The sequence below is a fragment of the Triticum aestivum genome, chromosome 1B, assembly GCF_018294505.1.
Source record: "Triticum aestivum cultivar Chinese Spring chromosome 1B, IWGSC CS RefSeq v2.1, whole genome shotgun sequence".
Classification (NCBI taxonomy): Eukaryota; Viridiplantae; Streptophyta; class Magnoliopsida; order Poales; family Poaceae; genus Triticum; species Triticum aestivum.
In genome coordinates, this window is record NC_057795.1 from 300,847,859 (window position 1) to 300,864,182 (window position 16,324).

A 16,324-nucleotide genomic window follows, 5' to 3' on the forward strand; every position below is an offset into this window, starting at 1 on the left:
GTGATTAGGCAACACAAAAGGCATGGTTCAGCCAGATCAAGGTGTGTGCGATATACGGCATACGGTTCACTTGGATGAACTATTTTCGATCAGGCAACGCAACAGAAATGGTTCAGCCAGATCAAGGTGTGTGCAATGGAGGGCATACAGTTCATTTTGATAAACTGTTTATGTTGAGCCAAGAGAACATAACCGTTTCGTGTCAACAAGATGTGTGTGATACGCGGCAAATATCCAATCACATAGGTGGCTAGTACACACATGACATTTCCACACACCAAAGTAAACTATTACATGCATAATTAACTAGGATAAATGATCATCTGATCATCATCTACTTCTTGTGACACTTGTCACCACTGCTCTACTAGGATAAACGAAACAGTATTCTTTACTATGAATAGTGTGCTTTGTTGGGCACACAAGTATATGGTTCATAGCCTTGGGTGAGCAATGTCCCTGCACGCGTCGTGCTAGCTCAATGTTCCTTCTATGCTAAGTTTCCATTAATTGATGGCGTTTTACGAACACACCACCGTTTCCCGCCATTTCCTCACCGGTTTCCCACCCCCACCCAGCAGTATTGTACATAAACCTAGGCGGCGCACGATGCACGGAGGCAACAAGAGCAGCCTGTAGCACATCCACCTTTTCCAAGCATGCCAACCCACCAAAGCGCTGCCTCTGCCATCAACCTCCTTGACGAGGAAAACAAGAAGGCACCACAACCCGTCGAGGCTGAGGCGCTCCCCGTCAACTTGATGGACGATGTCGTGATACGCGTCATCTCCAGGGGTTGAGCAAACCCTTGGCGCATGGAGCTTCAGCGCAGTGGATCAAGATAGGCATGTCAGCACCGAGAGGCTACAGCTTGCCACTCAACATGATCGATGGTGCACCGCAGAGCAAGCTAGGCACGTCCACGCTGCTAGGCTGCGGCTCACTGCACAGCGAGACCATTGGAGCACCTTAGAGTGAGAGGCGCAGCGTGCCAAACAACAAGAGCGGAGCCGTCGGTGCTTGCCTGCTATCGACAGGGCGTCACAACTGGGTACACATCCCGTCAGTACCCCCATTCCTCGCCAGGAGTGGGCAGAGGCCGTCTGCGCCATACTTGCACCAGAGGCCGGCCACGCCGTACTTGCACCGGATGCTCGCCATGCCGTTTGCATGGGTCACGCCGTTCGCCTTATCCGCGGTTAGCTCGATGCCAGCGCTGGTCGCTAGGCTCGACCGCCTCCTTGGCCCAGGTGTCCACCTGGCCGCAATAGAGGAACATGGTCATCGCATCCTCGAGCTGGTGATATCCGATGAAATAGCCAACTTGGAGCTCGAGATTGCGCTCCAGATGTACCGCGAGCGTGTCGACCGCTTGGACGAACGCCTGCACGAGTTCAGGCAGAGCCAAGAGCTACCGTAGGCAAGGGCTGCTGGTCATGGTCTTATGGACGCATTTTATTTTGTTGAGTCGTTTCGACGTGGATCGCTGTGTATTCACATCAATCATAATATTGCTCTGATATTCAATGAGTGTACTCTGTTTTCCGTTCTTATATGTTCTATTTCAATTTGTGTATATATGCTTTCCATTATGTTTATATGTGGATGATAACAACTAGAACAAATTAGTACATGAAAATAGATTGAAAATGGAATTCATAATATATATTATAATTGTTCATTAGTTGATCACAGAATATATATAATATCATCACATATACGTGATGATACTTAACTACTAGGTAAGATGCATAAAATTGAAAACGAACAATACTAAAACTAATAATCCCTCGTGGGGGCAGTATTCCGGAAGTCCATCGCCAGCAACTCCCTGGTGTGTGGCGTCTTCCCAGCACGGAGGCAGTACTCCGCCTCCTCTGCCTCATAGCGCTTGACGTACCGATCTGCCTCTTGCTGGCGGACGAGCGCGACAGATCTTGCCATTTCGTTGGGAGCCCAACGGAGCTCCTCATCGGTGGCACGCTGGAGCTTATCGGCACACCTCCACGCAGCAATGCGCTTAGTGTCTTTCACCTTTCTCACGAAGTACCCGTCTTCGTACACCTCCTCCGCACGATGATGCACCTGCCCCTAAAGCTCCACCGCCTCCTTTTTCCAGGCGGCATCACGGGCTTCAGACCGCCTGGTACCTGGCTTCCTCCTCCGCCATCTCCTTCTTGAGCGCCACTTGCCTGGCTTTCTCAGCCGATGGCAGCGACTTTCACAGACAAAGATTGTACTGGCCCCAAAACCACTTCAAAGTTGGGGGGTCTGGCGCAACCTCGTCCGGTGGCAGGTCGGGGTCCTCCTCGTCACTGCACTTCGACTGAGCGTCCTCGGGGGGGGGGGGGGGGGGCTCCTCATCGGCGCTTGGGCAGATCGGCGGCACCATGGCAGAGATTTGAGATAGAGAGAGCGAGAGAGAGAGATAGAGAGAGATTGAGAGGGTGAGCGAGGGGAGGATGTAGATGAGAATACAGGTGGGACAACGTGAGCAACGTACTATTTATTGTCACCTGGAATCTAGATCGACGCGAACTGTACACACGCCGGTCGCCAGAATTTACAGGTATTGTAATTTGAATTACACACGATTCCCGCAGCAAAAGTCGTGTGTGAACTTAATAGCTGACGGTTTCCAATACAGAACCGCGCCTAATTATAACTCGCGCCACTCACCTTCCAAACCTCGAGGCGCGAAAAATAGAGTGCCAATCGTGTGGGGCCCTGTTATCTTGCCATATCTTTAAAATTTCCTTTTTGAACACCAGATATTTACATCATCTGGTCATTTTTTAATTTTTTGGAATTTAAATGCCATGGCACTCCATGCATGTGTCCAAGCCATGACACCAATATGTTTGAAAAATCATTCCAATTTACTGCACATGGAATGGCCCTATTCAAATTTGGATTACGGTCGTTAAATGGCTAGAAAATCACTTAAAAGTCTTAAAAAGGTCAAATGACCCCTGAAATTTTCAAAATTTTGACATTACAGTTGTATTAGTGCATGTTAACTATAGAAAAATATTGAATGCCATAAGAGGAAGCTATCGTTGGTTCGTCATCAAACATGCATTGTTCCGCTTGGAACCACGAGCCTTCTAGTGAGTTGCTCCGGTTTGTGAGGGGTGTGTGTCCAAACTTTCATCAAACAAGCCAATTTTTTTTACCACATCATCTTGGTGGGATGACATTACGTCAAGCAAGGTTTCATGTGCTTCTGATCATTTTTTAATTTTTTGGAATTTAATGCCATGACACTCCATGCCTGTGTCTAGGCTGTGATACCAATATGTTTGAAAAATTCCTTCCAATTTAACGCACATGGAATTAACTCGCACACAAGTACACAAATATGATTTTTCAAACCGTTATGGTTACTCATTGCATGTAGATGTAGTTCAAATTTGAATTACGGTCACTAAATGGCTAGAAAATCACTTAAATGACTTTAAAAGGTCAAATGACCCCTGGAATTTTACAAATTTTCAAATGATAGTAGTATTAGTGCACATTAATTGTAGAAACTTTTCTAAGGCCGTAAGAGGAAGCTATCACCCATTCATCATCAAACATGCATTGTTCCCTCTCGGAACCACGAGCCTTGTAGTGAGTTGCTCCGATTTGTGTGTGCGTGTCCAAACTTTCGTCAAACATGCCAAATTTTTTACCACATCATCTTGGTGGCATGACATTACATCAAGCAAGGTTCATGTGTTTCTGATCATTTTTTATTTTTTTGGAATTTAAATGACATGGCACTCCATGGAGGTGTCCAGGCGGTGACACCAATATGTTTGAAAATTACTTCCAATTTACTTCACATGGAATTAACTCGCACACAAGAACACAAATATGATTATTCAAACTGTTATGCTTTTGCATGTAGATGTAGTTCAAATTTGAATTATAGTCATTAAATGGCTAGAACTCACTTAAATGTCTTTAAAAGGTCAAATGTCCCCTAGAATTTTCCAAATTTTCACATGACAGTTGTATTAGTGCATGTTAATTATAGAAAAATTTTGAAGGCCATAAGAGGAAACTATCGCCGTTCGTCATCAAACATGCATTGCTCCCTCTCGGAACCAGGAGCCTTCTAGTGAGTTGCTCCGCTTGTGAGGGGTGTGTGTCCAAACTTTCGTCAAACATGCCAATTTCTTTACCACACCATCTTCTTGTCATGCCATTACGTCAAGCATGTCATGGGTTTCTGATCATTTTTTAATTTTTTGGAATTTAAATGCCATGGCACTCCATGCTTTGTGTCATAGCCGCAAGACCAATATGTTTGAAACTTCCTTCCAATTTACTGCACATGGATATAACTCGTGCACAAGTACACACATATCACTTTTCAAACCGTTATGTTTAGCTGTTGCAGGTACATGTAGTTCAACTTTGAACTACGATCATTAAATGGCCAGAAAATCACTTAAATGTCTTAAAAGGTCAAATGACCCCTGAAATTTTCCAGATTTTGACATCATAGTTGTATTAGTACTACAAATTTTCTCGTACATTTAAAATACCATCTATTGCCACTTTACTCCAAAATCGTCTTTGATATGTCTCCAACGTATCTATAATTTTTGATTGTTCCATGCTATTATATTATCTGTTTTGGATGTTTAATGGGCTTTAATATGCTCTTTTATATTATTTTTGGGACTAACCTATTAACCAGAGGCCAGTGCCAGTTTTTGTTTTTTTGCCTATTTTATAGTTTTGCAGAAAAGGAATACCAAACGGAGTCCAAAAGGAATGAAACCTTCGCGATGATCTTTCTTGGACCGAAAGCAAACCAGAAGACTTGGAGTTGAAGTCAGAAACGCCACGAGGCGTCCACAAGGCAGGAGGGTGCGCCCAGGGGGGTAGGCGCGCCCCACCCTCGTGGGCCCCTTGTAGCTCCACTGACGTACTTCTTTCGCCTATATATACTCTTACCCATGGGAGCCACGAAACCACTTTTCCACCACTGCAACCTTCTGTACCTATGAGATCCCATCTTGGGGCCTTTTCTGGCGATCTGTCGAAGGGGGAATCGATCACGAAGGGCTTCTACATCAACACCATTGCCTCTCAGATGAAGCGTGAGTAGTTTACCACAGACCTTCGGGTGCATAGTTCTTAGCTAGATGGCTTCTTCTCTCTCTTTGATTCTCAATACAAAATTCTCCTCGATGTTCTTGGAGATCTATTTGATGTAATACTCTTTTGCGGTGTGTTTGTCGAGATCCGATGAATTGTGGTTTTATGAACAAGATTATCTATGAATATTATTTGGTTCTTCTCTGAATTCTTATATGCCTGATTTGATATCTTTGCAAGTCTCTTCAAATTATCGGTTTAGTTTGGCCTACTAGGTTGATCTTTCTTGCAATGGGAGAAGTGATTAGCTTTGGGTTCAATCTTGCGGTGTCCTTTCCTAGGGGCAGCAAGGCACGTATTGTATTGTTGCCATCGAGGATAAAAAGATGGGGTTTATATCATATTGCTTGAGTTTATCCCTCTACATCATGTCATCTTGCTTAATGCATTACTCCGTTCTTATGAACTTAATACTCTAGATGCATGCTGGATAGCGGTCGATGTGTGGAGTAATAGTAGTAGATGGAGAATCATTTCGGTTTACTTGACACGGACGTGATGTCTATGTTCATGATCATTGCCTTAGATGTCTTCATAATTATGCGCTTTTCTATCAATTGCTCGGCAGTAATTTGTTCACCCACCGTAATAGATGCTATCTCGAGAGAAGCCACTAGTGAAACCTATGGCCCCCGAGTCTCTTTTCCGTTATATTAAAGTCTCTTTTCCATTATATCGCATCTATTTAAATCTCGTTTACTATTTTGCAATCTTTACTTTCCAATCTATACAACAAAAATACCAAAAAAATTTACTTTACTATCTCTATTAGATCTCACTTTTGCGGGTGACCGTGAAGGGATTGCCAACCCCTTTATTGCATTGGTTGCAAGGTTCTTGATTGTTTGTGCAGGTACTAGGTGACTTGTGTGTCGTCTCCTACTGGATTGATACCTTGGTTCTCAAAACTTAGGGAAATACTTACGCTACTTTGCTGCATCACCCTTTCCTCTACAAGGGAAAAACCAACGCAAGCTCAGGAGGTAGCAGGAAGGATTTCTGGCGTTGTTGCCGGGGAGATCTATGCCAAGTCAAGCCATACCAAGTACCCATCATAAACTATTCTCCCTCGCATTACATTATTTGCCATTCGCCTCTCGTTTTCCTCTCCCCCACTTCTATAATGATTTTCGAAAACCTTTGCCTTTTCTTCGCCCCTCTTCCATTCGTCTCTTCTTGCTTGCTTCTTGTGTGCTCGTTTGTTAGCGCGGTTTGTTGCCATGATGTTTGAAATGGGGGAGGTTATCATTGAAAAAGATAGTAGTAACAATGGGGGAAACTTTGATGCTTTTGATAATCCTCATGAAGAACCTACTATTTTGCACACTAAAAAGTTCCAGATTGGTAGTGGTAACATTATTGGAAAAGGAGTTATTCAAGATTTCTTTACTTGTGCCGGTGCTTTGCCCACTATGGGTGGGTCTGTTCTTCATAGAACTAGTAGTCTTGCGGATGCTATATCTTTGCTCGTAGTTGAACTTGAAAGACAATTTATTCACATGCATCCTTGCATACAAAGGATTTTTCTAGAGTTTTCTACTATTGAGCATTCTTCTGTTAAGCGAGAGGCTACCATCTTTCTAGCACATGAGTTTAGATTTATAATGAAAGAGGCCAATGAAATTTTTGCGCATTATAGGGTGGACGCTGGTCATCCTCCCATAGAAGCGATTCTTTTTAATCAAGAGGACATAATGCGTCTACAATCTTTAGATCATGTTGCTTATAATGAAAAACTTAGAAAGAGAGTCCCTACCGATGTTCTAGTTGATAGGATTTCTGAACTTAATGATAATTTTGCTATTCAGAACAACAGGTTAGGTTTTCCTGTTAAACAAAGGCTCATGACTTTTTGCCGAAAGAATGCTTATAATGATGAATTGGTTGTGCAATATGAAGGGCCAAAGGACAAACCAATTCCTCCCGAGCTTGATCTTGGGGACTTTTGTACCATTAAATTTAGCCCTTTTGATTACTTTTGCTTACCACAAACAAAACTTGCTGCTGAACGTAGGGAGTACGAGATGAGTTTTCACGATTTTCCCTATCATTACTATAGCAATACCTAGATCTATTTGTGTTTTTGTGCCTAACTAGGGGCGTTAAACGATAGCGCTTGTTGGGAGGCAACCCAATTTTATTTTTGTTCTTTGCTTTTTTACTCCTGTTTAGTAATAAATAATTCATATAGCTTCTGTTTAGATGTGGTTTTATATTTTTTTTGAGGAACTGGGATAGTGGGAGAGGCTCCCACTGTCATATATATTATATTATATAATGCACAGAATTACAAGGCTGCAATTACATCATGTACAAGTTTCATCCCCACTACATTTGTAGTGGATTAGAGAGCAACTAAGAGGGTGTAATTAATCAGAGGGTAGGGAGTCTAAAAGTAAGAAGATAAACTCTTTCTTATTATCTTTAACCCTATATTGAAGGAGACTAAAATCCTCCTTGAATCTGCTCAGCCAAGAGTGGTAGGATGGATTTATATCTCTGAAAAGTTTATTGTTCCTTTCTTTCCAAATGCTCCAGGATGCTTGAAGGATGATCTCCATGAACAAAGGCCTGCCCCAATTGATTTTAGCTTGTTCTAACCAGGACAGCCTAGTGGCTTGATCACCAGGGTCTAGCCCAAAGGTTTCCCAGCAGTTTCTGCTAAATGGGCAAGTGAGGATCATGTGATCAATGTCTTCTTTTTTTTGGCCACAAAGCAGGCAGTTGAGGTTAGTACCAATGTTATAATGCCTTCTCTTCAACATGTTTCGTGTGTTCAATCTATCAGATAGCATGAGCCACCCAAAGACCTTGAGTTTAGCAGTGACCCTTGATTTCCACAACCAGTTGTATGTCTTGTGGGCCTTCATATCCCTAAAGTAGAATTTGTAGTATTTGCTGGCTGAAAATTCTCTTCCTTTCCAAGGGTAAGTCCAGCTATCTTTTGCATTCTGGCTGTTGTCTAGTGTAATGTTTGTCACCAAGTTTTGCATATCTTGTAGCTCTCCCAGGGCTTGTGTAGAGAGTGGTAGAAATAATGCTTCTTCCAGTGAGTTAATGGTCAAGAAATCTTTGACTGAGCACTCTTCATTTCTGACATAAGAAAATGCCCTAGGATGTGTGTCAGATAAGACTTCTTCTAACCACATGTCTTTCCACATTAGTACATTTTCCCCACATCTCATTTCCACCTTTGAAATTCCTCTAAAGATAGGAGTTAGCTTGAGGATGTCCTTCCACCAGAATGATCCACATGGGTCCGAGGCATGTGGAATTTTATTGGTATAGTAGGTGGTCCAAAGTAGTTCCACCCAAGGAAGGTCATGGCGATTGTAAAATTTGTGTAAATATTTGAGTAGCAAAGCATCACTTTGTACCTTGAGATTTATGATTCCAAGCCCCCCACTCTTCTTAGGTCTGCACACTCTATCCCACGCAGCTAGTGAGTTGCATTTTCCCCTTGTTCTGTCTTCTTTGTCCAGAGGCGTATCCTTCTTAGTTTATCCAACAACTCTAGGATTTTAGGTGGGAATCTCAGAGTGCATAGTGCAAAAATTGTAAGTGAGGTGATGACTGTGTTTAGTAAGGAATGTTTAGAGCCATATGACATCAGGGCTAAAGTAGATGTGAGCCTTCTTTCCATGTTGCAGACAATAGGCATTAGATCCTGGACTGAAGGTTTGGATGTCCCAAGAGGTAATCCAAGGTATGTAAATGGCATTTTGCCGATTGTACATCCAAAGATTTGAGCTATAACATTACTTAATACCTCATCACAATTTATTGGTATCAATGTTGATTTATGGAAGTTGATTTTGAGACCAATAGAAGTGGCATAGTCAGTGAGAATATTCTTCATTGTTTGTGCTTGATCAGGGCATGCCGGCATAATGATAATAGTGTCGTCAGCGTATTGAATGACCGGGTAATCAATTTGGTCTTGTTTAGGGAATGGTAGTTGTAGTAGACCATGTCTGAAAGCATCATTAATGGCTGCTTGTAAGAGATCAGCAGCAAGAACAAAAATGAGGGGAGAGAGAGGATCACCCTGTCGAACACCTTTTTTACAGATGAATTGTCTGCCCAGTACACCATTCAGGAGAACAGAAGATTTGCCAGAAGAGAATAAAGATTTGATCCATAAAAGCCATCTATCATTTAAACCCATGTGTTTCATTATTTCTAACATTACATCATGTTCAATGGTGTCAAATGCTTTGGCAAAGTCTAGTTTAAGGAGAACAATCTTATTCTTGGAGTTCTGGCATTGGTGTATGTATTCAAAGGCCCAAGCGAGGAAGTCTTGGATTGCTCTTCCCTTAATGAAACCATATTGATTCCTGTGTATTATCTTCAGAATAATCTTTTGCAAGCGATTGGCAAGTAGTTTTGTAATCACTTTAAGACAGCAGTTAAGGATGTAATAGGTCTGAAATCATTTACTGTGTCCGGAGAGGAAAATTTAGGAATCAAGGTGATATATCCTTCATTGATACTTTCCAGGTTTAAGGTACCAGCATGAAATTGATCACATAGATTGTAGAAGTCCTCCTTAATAATGTGCCAGCAGGTTTTAAGAAATATACCTGTAAAACCATCAGGTCCAGGAGCTCAGTCTGCAGGAATTTCTTTAATGACATTGTCAATTTCTTCCCTGGAGAAAGGAATTGTCAATTGGTCTAGGTCATTCCTTTTTTTGATTATGTTTGCTAGGTTGAATTTCATTTGAATAGCTCCCGAGGTTCCCAATCTCTGTTTGAAAGTTTGGTAGATTACTGCTTCTTTTCCAATGTGGTCTTCTACACTAGTACCATTATCCAACTTAAGAGAGGGAATAATATTCCTTTGATACCTCTCAGATGCCATTGCCTTGAAATTTTTTGGGTCCTCATCACCAAACTTAGCCCATCTTATGGTACATCTTTTCCTCCAGTATTGTTTTTGGTAATCTAATAGACGGAGTAAGTGATTTTTGAGAATTCTCCTAAAGTTCCTCTCTGGTATTGTGAGAAGCCGTTTATTTTCCAATGAGTTTAGTTCAGCAAGTGTAATATTAGAGTTAGCTATGGCTGTAGCAAGCTTGGAAATGTGCTTACTCCATCTTTTTAGCTCATATCTGAGTGCTTTGAATTTCCTGGAGACAATTGTGGCATAATTATCTGAGTGTACACTTTTGTTCCAAGAAGAAGCAACCAAATCCATAAAACCAGGGTGCTGGATCCAATAAGACTCAAACCTAAAGAGGTTACTTCTAGGAATGTCTGTTTCTATGGAAATCACACAAGGTATGTGATCTGAGACTGGTTTGGAGAGTGGTTTTACAATTGTGTTGGGGTATGGATTGGTCCAATTGGTTGAAGTGAAAAACCAGTCTAACTGTTCAAGTAATGGATCCTCCTGCATGTTACTCCAAGTAAAGGTTCTTTCCTTTAAAGGAAGTTCAATCAGGCCCTGTGTACGGATGAAATCATTGAAGGTGGTCATATCATTAATGTTTCCACCAGGTTTATTTCTGTTCATGGGGCTGCGGATATAGTTGAAATCTCCCACTAGAAGCCAGTCCTCATTGTTTGGTATATTAAGGTTGAGTAACCAGTTTGTGTAGTCAATTCTGGCATCACCTTGACATGGACCATATATGTTAACCAGAGTCCACATTTGGGCAGTTTGGGTGGATTTAAAGTTAATTACTAGGGCAAAATCTTCCTCAATCAGCACTGTACCAGTAAAGATAGCACTATTCCATATAGTTATAATACCACCTGATGCACCCCTTGAAGGGATGAAAGCAAACTTATCAAAGCGTTTGCGGCAACAGGACTTAATATAAGAATTATCAAAAGCAGACTTTTTAGTTTCCTGTAAGCAAACGACTAAGTAGCCACTAGTAGCAATTGCATTTGATAGAGCCAAAAGTTTAGGGTCTGAGTTCATGCCCCGAATATTCCAACTTAAAACATTCCAGTTCGAAAGTAAGGCCATAAAAGCAAGGAAATAAAGCTTAAATTAAGATGAAGAGGAAGAAGGGCCAGCCCCCTTGTCTGCCATGAGCACTTCTTCAGTTACTTCCTCCGGCGGCACAACACATTTCTGCACAGCAATGTTCTGAATTTGATCAACTGACATGGGAGGTGGTATTTCACCCTCTTCAATCTGATCTTCAGTGATCTCAGTGATTAACACAGCAGAAATAACATTTGGTATGATTCTGGGCTTCACCTTGGAAGTTTTGGCCCTGCTGTCAGTGAGTGCAGGCACCTTGAAACCATCATACTTGTTGGAACGAGAGCTTCTACGCACGCTGGCAATAGAGACAGGAGCTTTATTCTTACTATGTTTGCCTTGAGCCCCCGCCCTTGAAGAACCAGCCAGAGTTTCAGTTATATCCCCTGCAACAGTATCTTTAGAAGTTTCAGAGAAGGACACAACCTGAATATCTGCAGGGAGAATCACTGTCTGGGTCTCATCAGAAAGAGCTTGCACCTCCTCTCTGTCAACAGACCAGACCTGGACAGTCGAAGTAACTGTGCCGTCAGCTTCACCTTGAGAAATGCAAGAAGTAACCTGAACTGAACCTTCAAAATCAGAGAGGGACAGTTGAATATCCAGCCTAGTTGGCCTAATTCCATATCCATGTTCCCAAGGGCCAATAGTAGCCAGAGTTGGCATAATGGTTTGTACCAAGTAGAACCTTTGGGAAGACTTGGGTGAAGTCTTTGCGATCTTGCTGTAAAAAAACAGAAACTTTTGCGCTCACGAGAATAGCTGTCATTTTTTACAGGAGAGCGATTTTAAGTTGATTATTTTTGAAGATGATTACTAGACAAATTCCTGACGTCCACCAATTTATTTCAGAATTTTTAGAGCTACAGAAGTATTCGAAAGTTACAGATTACTACAGACTGTTCTGTTTTTGACAGATTCTGTTTTTGTGTGTTGTTTGCTTATTTTGATGAATCTATGAGTAGTATCAGGGGGTATGTCATGGATCTAAGTCTGACAGTAGAGTGGGGGTAGGTATGGAGAGGCAAGGTCCTAGCTATGGAGAGGTTGTAAGCACAAGAGATGTACGAGTTCAGGCCCTTCTCGGAGGAAGTAAAAGCCCTACGTCTCGGAGCCCGGAGGCGGTCGAGTGGATTATGTGTATATGGATTACAGGGTGCCGAACCCTTCTGCCTGTGGAGGGGGGTGGCTTATATAGAGTGCGCTAGGTCCCCAGCCAACCCACGTAATGAAGGGTTTAAGGTACATTAAGTCCGGGGCGTTACTGGTAACGCCCCACATAAAGTGTCTTTACTATCATAAAGTCTACTTAATTACAGACCGTTGCAGTGCAGAGTGCCTCTTGACCTTCTGGTGGTTGAGTGAGTCTTCGTGGTCGAGTCCTTCAAGTCAGTCGAGTGAGTCCCTCGTAGGTCGACTGGAAGGTGATCTCTTCTAAGGGTGTCCTCGGGCAGGGTACTTAGATCAGGTCTGTGACCCTACCCTAGGTACTTGACTCCATCATTAGCCCCCGAATGGATTGAGGCTCGAGTGATGAAGGAGTTGATGTTGTTTCCGATTAGCCTTCGCATACTGGTTGTGCGTTGTTTTGAAAAAAATCTCTTTGTTGATAGTGAGCAACTTTTCTTCAGTCGACTCGATCCATTCTTTTCCTTCGTCGAGTGATCTTTTGGACTTCCCCGATTTCCGAGCGACGGATCGCAGGAAATCCCGCGTTTGGCAGACCGATCTGCCGTTCGCGGATTCCGCGGGATGTGAAATTTGGGGAAGCGCGCGAAGCGGGGCAGACCGCGGTGTTCGGATGGGACAGGGCATAGACGCCTCGATCCCCGTGCCGCTTTTTTCGCCACGTATCGCGTCCGCGTAACTGTTCAGGATATGATTAGATTGACTGGGCCCACCTGTCATCCACTCGGAAGGGATCTTATAAATGCGCCCGGCGAGGGTTTTTTGAACAATGCCTCAGCATTCTCCCTCTGTTCCCTTCGTCTTCGCCCAACGCGCTCGCTCTCGCCTCTGCACAACCTCCCCTCGCGCGTCCCGCCGGCAGCCATGGTCAAGGAGAAGACGGCGGCGTTGGAACGCGCGAAGAAGGCGTCGGCGATGGAGAAGGCGAAGGGGAGATCCACCAGTCGTGGCGGGTCTTCATCTAGATCTCGCCTGCCGAAAGGCTGGGTCCAGGGAGATTGGATCCAGTCGACCATCACGGAGAAGGATCTCCTTGACATGGCCAACGAGGGCCTGATCCCCCATGGAGCTGCGAGGCTTTCGGGGAAAGAGTGGCAGCCCCAGCCGGAAGAGGGTGAGTGCGTGCTTCTGGCTACCCATGTCGACCGCGGATTTTCTTTGCCGCCGAGCATTTTCTTCCGTGGTTTCTTGAACTTCTTTGGGGCGCAACTCCACCACTTCACCCCGAATTCTATCGCCTATCTTGCCGCGTTTGTGTCCATGTGTGAGAGTTTTCTGGGTTGTCGACCGCACTGGGGCTTGTTCAAGCACATATTCACGTGTCGCTCTCAGACCGTGAAGAAGGCGAGCCCAGGCGACGAAAAAACCCGAGTTGTCCAAATGTGTGGGGGTCTGGGGATCCAGGTGAGGAACAAGAGCACCTTCCCAGCCATGACATTTCCCGAGTCAGTCAGAGGCTGGCAGTCGACCTGGTTCTACTGCCAGGATCAGCCGACGCCGGGGCAGTCGAGTGGACTCCCTCAGTTCACCATGGGCCGAGTGAACAAGCCCTCCTCTCTGAAGGTGATTCCGGAGGAGAAAGCTGACGTGAAGATGCTGATGGAGCGTGTAGTTCAGTTGGTTCGGGAGGGAGTGATGGGTATGGATCTCCTGGAGGTTTTTCTTAGGCGTCGTATCCAGCCTCTTTAGTTCCGGAGCCATTGCATGTGGTTGTACTGCGGGACTGAGGATGTGACTCGGGTCAATCCAGAAGCAGTCGACGATGCCACTCTGGAAAGGTGGATGGCCACTGTTACTGGGAACAAGGATAACCCTCGCGGAGCCAGAAGGATTCCTCCACTCGACTGCCACAATGATCCAAACAAGGTATCTCTGCTCCACTTCCCATTGTATTCTCGTCACATTTATTTCTGTTTTCTCTGCCGATCGGTCGACTGATCTTTGTCTTGATGTCTATCAGGCCCTCACGGAGCTGTACTCAATGCCCAATGGAGCACAGGCTCCGACCGAGGAGGGAGAAGCGAGCGGGGGTGAGAGCCAGGAGGAGGAGTGGGACTCGGACGCCGCTGAGGATGATGATGATGATGATGACGATGAGGACGAGGAAGAGGAGGAGGAGGAGGAGGTCGCACCACCGTGCTCGGAAAGGCGGTCGAAGCTTGTCCATGACCCTGCGACTGAATGTGGCAAGGGGGTTGCGATTGTTACACAGTCGACCAAGCGCCCTCGGACCACCTCTCCGGCGCCGACTGAAAAGGCGTCGAAGCAGCCCAGGGCGGCCCCGTCAAAGCCGACCAAGCTCCTGCCGAAGATGAAGGTGTCCATCCCCACCATATCAGGGTAATCATGCTGCTCAAGTCTTCTTGTTTTGTGCGAACTTTATCTCTGGTTGGCGCTGGAGTCAGTCGACTGATTCTTTGGAGTTGCAGTGCTGCTACTTCTGAGACCTCAGCCCGGGCTGACGACCATGAGATGGAGGACGCAGCAACCTCAAAACCTGGTACTATACTCTTAACACCGTTTCTAGTCGACTGACTCATGATCTCTAACTCTGATTCTTTTCTGTAGCTCCATCCAATGTTGTTGTCACTCTCCCTGATGATGATGAAGATGAGGAACCGCTGAAGCACAGAAGGAGTAGGAAAGCGTCTGCCGGCAGGGTGCCCCAGGATGCGACGGTGCCTGAGACTCTGGTCGCGGAGGAAGAGAACACCACTCGACACACTGTGTCCTTCGCAGATCCACTGACGAGTGCTCTGCAGCCCTCCCTCTTCACGACGCACCACGTCCCAGAGGACCAAGCTGGCGCCGCGAAGGAGGCGATACGCCAGGCAGGGATCATGATGGAGCAGTTGAAGACCATCCGGGATGCGAGCCAGGCAGCTTACGACGCCAGTTCCGCCCTTCAAAGCAATGTTCAGGTCAGTCGACCACCACTTGTTCTGTTAGGATATGCTATCAAAAACTTTTCTTTCCAGAATTTATAGTAATCACCCAGTGGGTGTGTCGATTTAAACTCCGTGTTAGCGGGGGCACGCTGAGTGCACCCGCTGGGTGTAGTCCCCAAGGCTAAGGTCGACTGCTGGCAGTCGGCCTTAGGCTTTATAAGTTCAGTCTTTCCGTCATTCGACTATGGCGAATGGATTTCGCAAACCGGTGGGGGCACGCTGAGTGCACCCACTGGGTGTAGTCCCCGAGACTGTGGTCGACTGCTTGCAGTCGATTACAGTCTTAAAGAATACATCTTGTTTTTTTTTCGAGGTCGACTGGTCGACTCTGTCTTCAATAGGATTAGTGGGGGCACGCTGAGTGCACCCACTGGGTGTAGTCCCCGAGACTACGGTCAAATGCTTGTGTTCGGCTGTAGTCTTAGAAACGCATGATTTTTCCTTTTCCACTCAGAAGTGAATTATCTTTGACATTTAGTCGATTGATTCTTCGCAGAGATCCTGTGACCTTGCGGCTCGCTACACTGAGCTGGAAAACAAGCACATTCAGCTCGAGCTGGATTTGAAGCTGGCTCAGGAGAATCTGACGAAGGCAAAGGAGGAGACCAAAGGTATGTTTGGTGAGATCTCGACGACTGCTTTTTCCCCTTACTTGTTTCAAAATCTGATCTTGCTGTAACTTGCAGGTAAGGTGAAGGAGGCCCAACAGAAAAAAGACCTTGAACTAGATGAGAAGATCAAGCTTGCTGACGAGAAGTTAGCTTCAGTCACCAAGCTTGAACAAGAAAATACCAATCTGAAAGCTGCTCTTGAGAAGAAAAATGATCTGGAGGCCTTCCTGAGTGGTCTTGCCAAGAAGCTGTTCCTTATGCTTGAAGGTAAACCTTTATGCTCAACAATCATTTTCAACTGTGATTTTTCCATTCGACCATTGCCTTGACTCGGTGATCGCCCTTGCAGAATTTTGTCAAGACTTTGAAGAAGAGACTAGCCGGCTGGAACCAAACCTTGATCCTGTCGATTCTCCG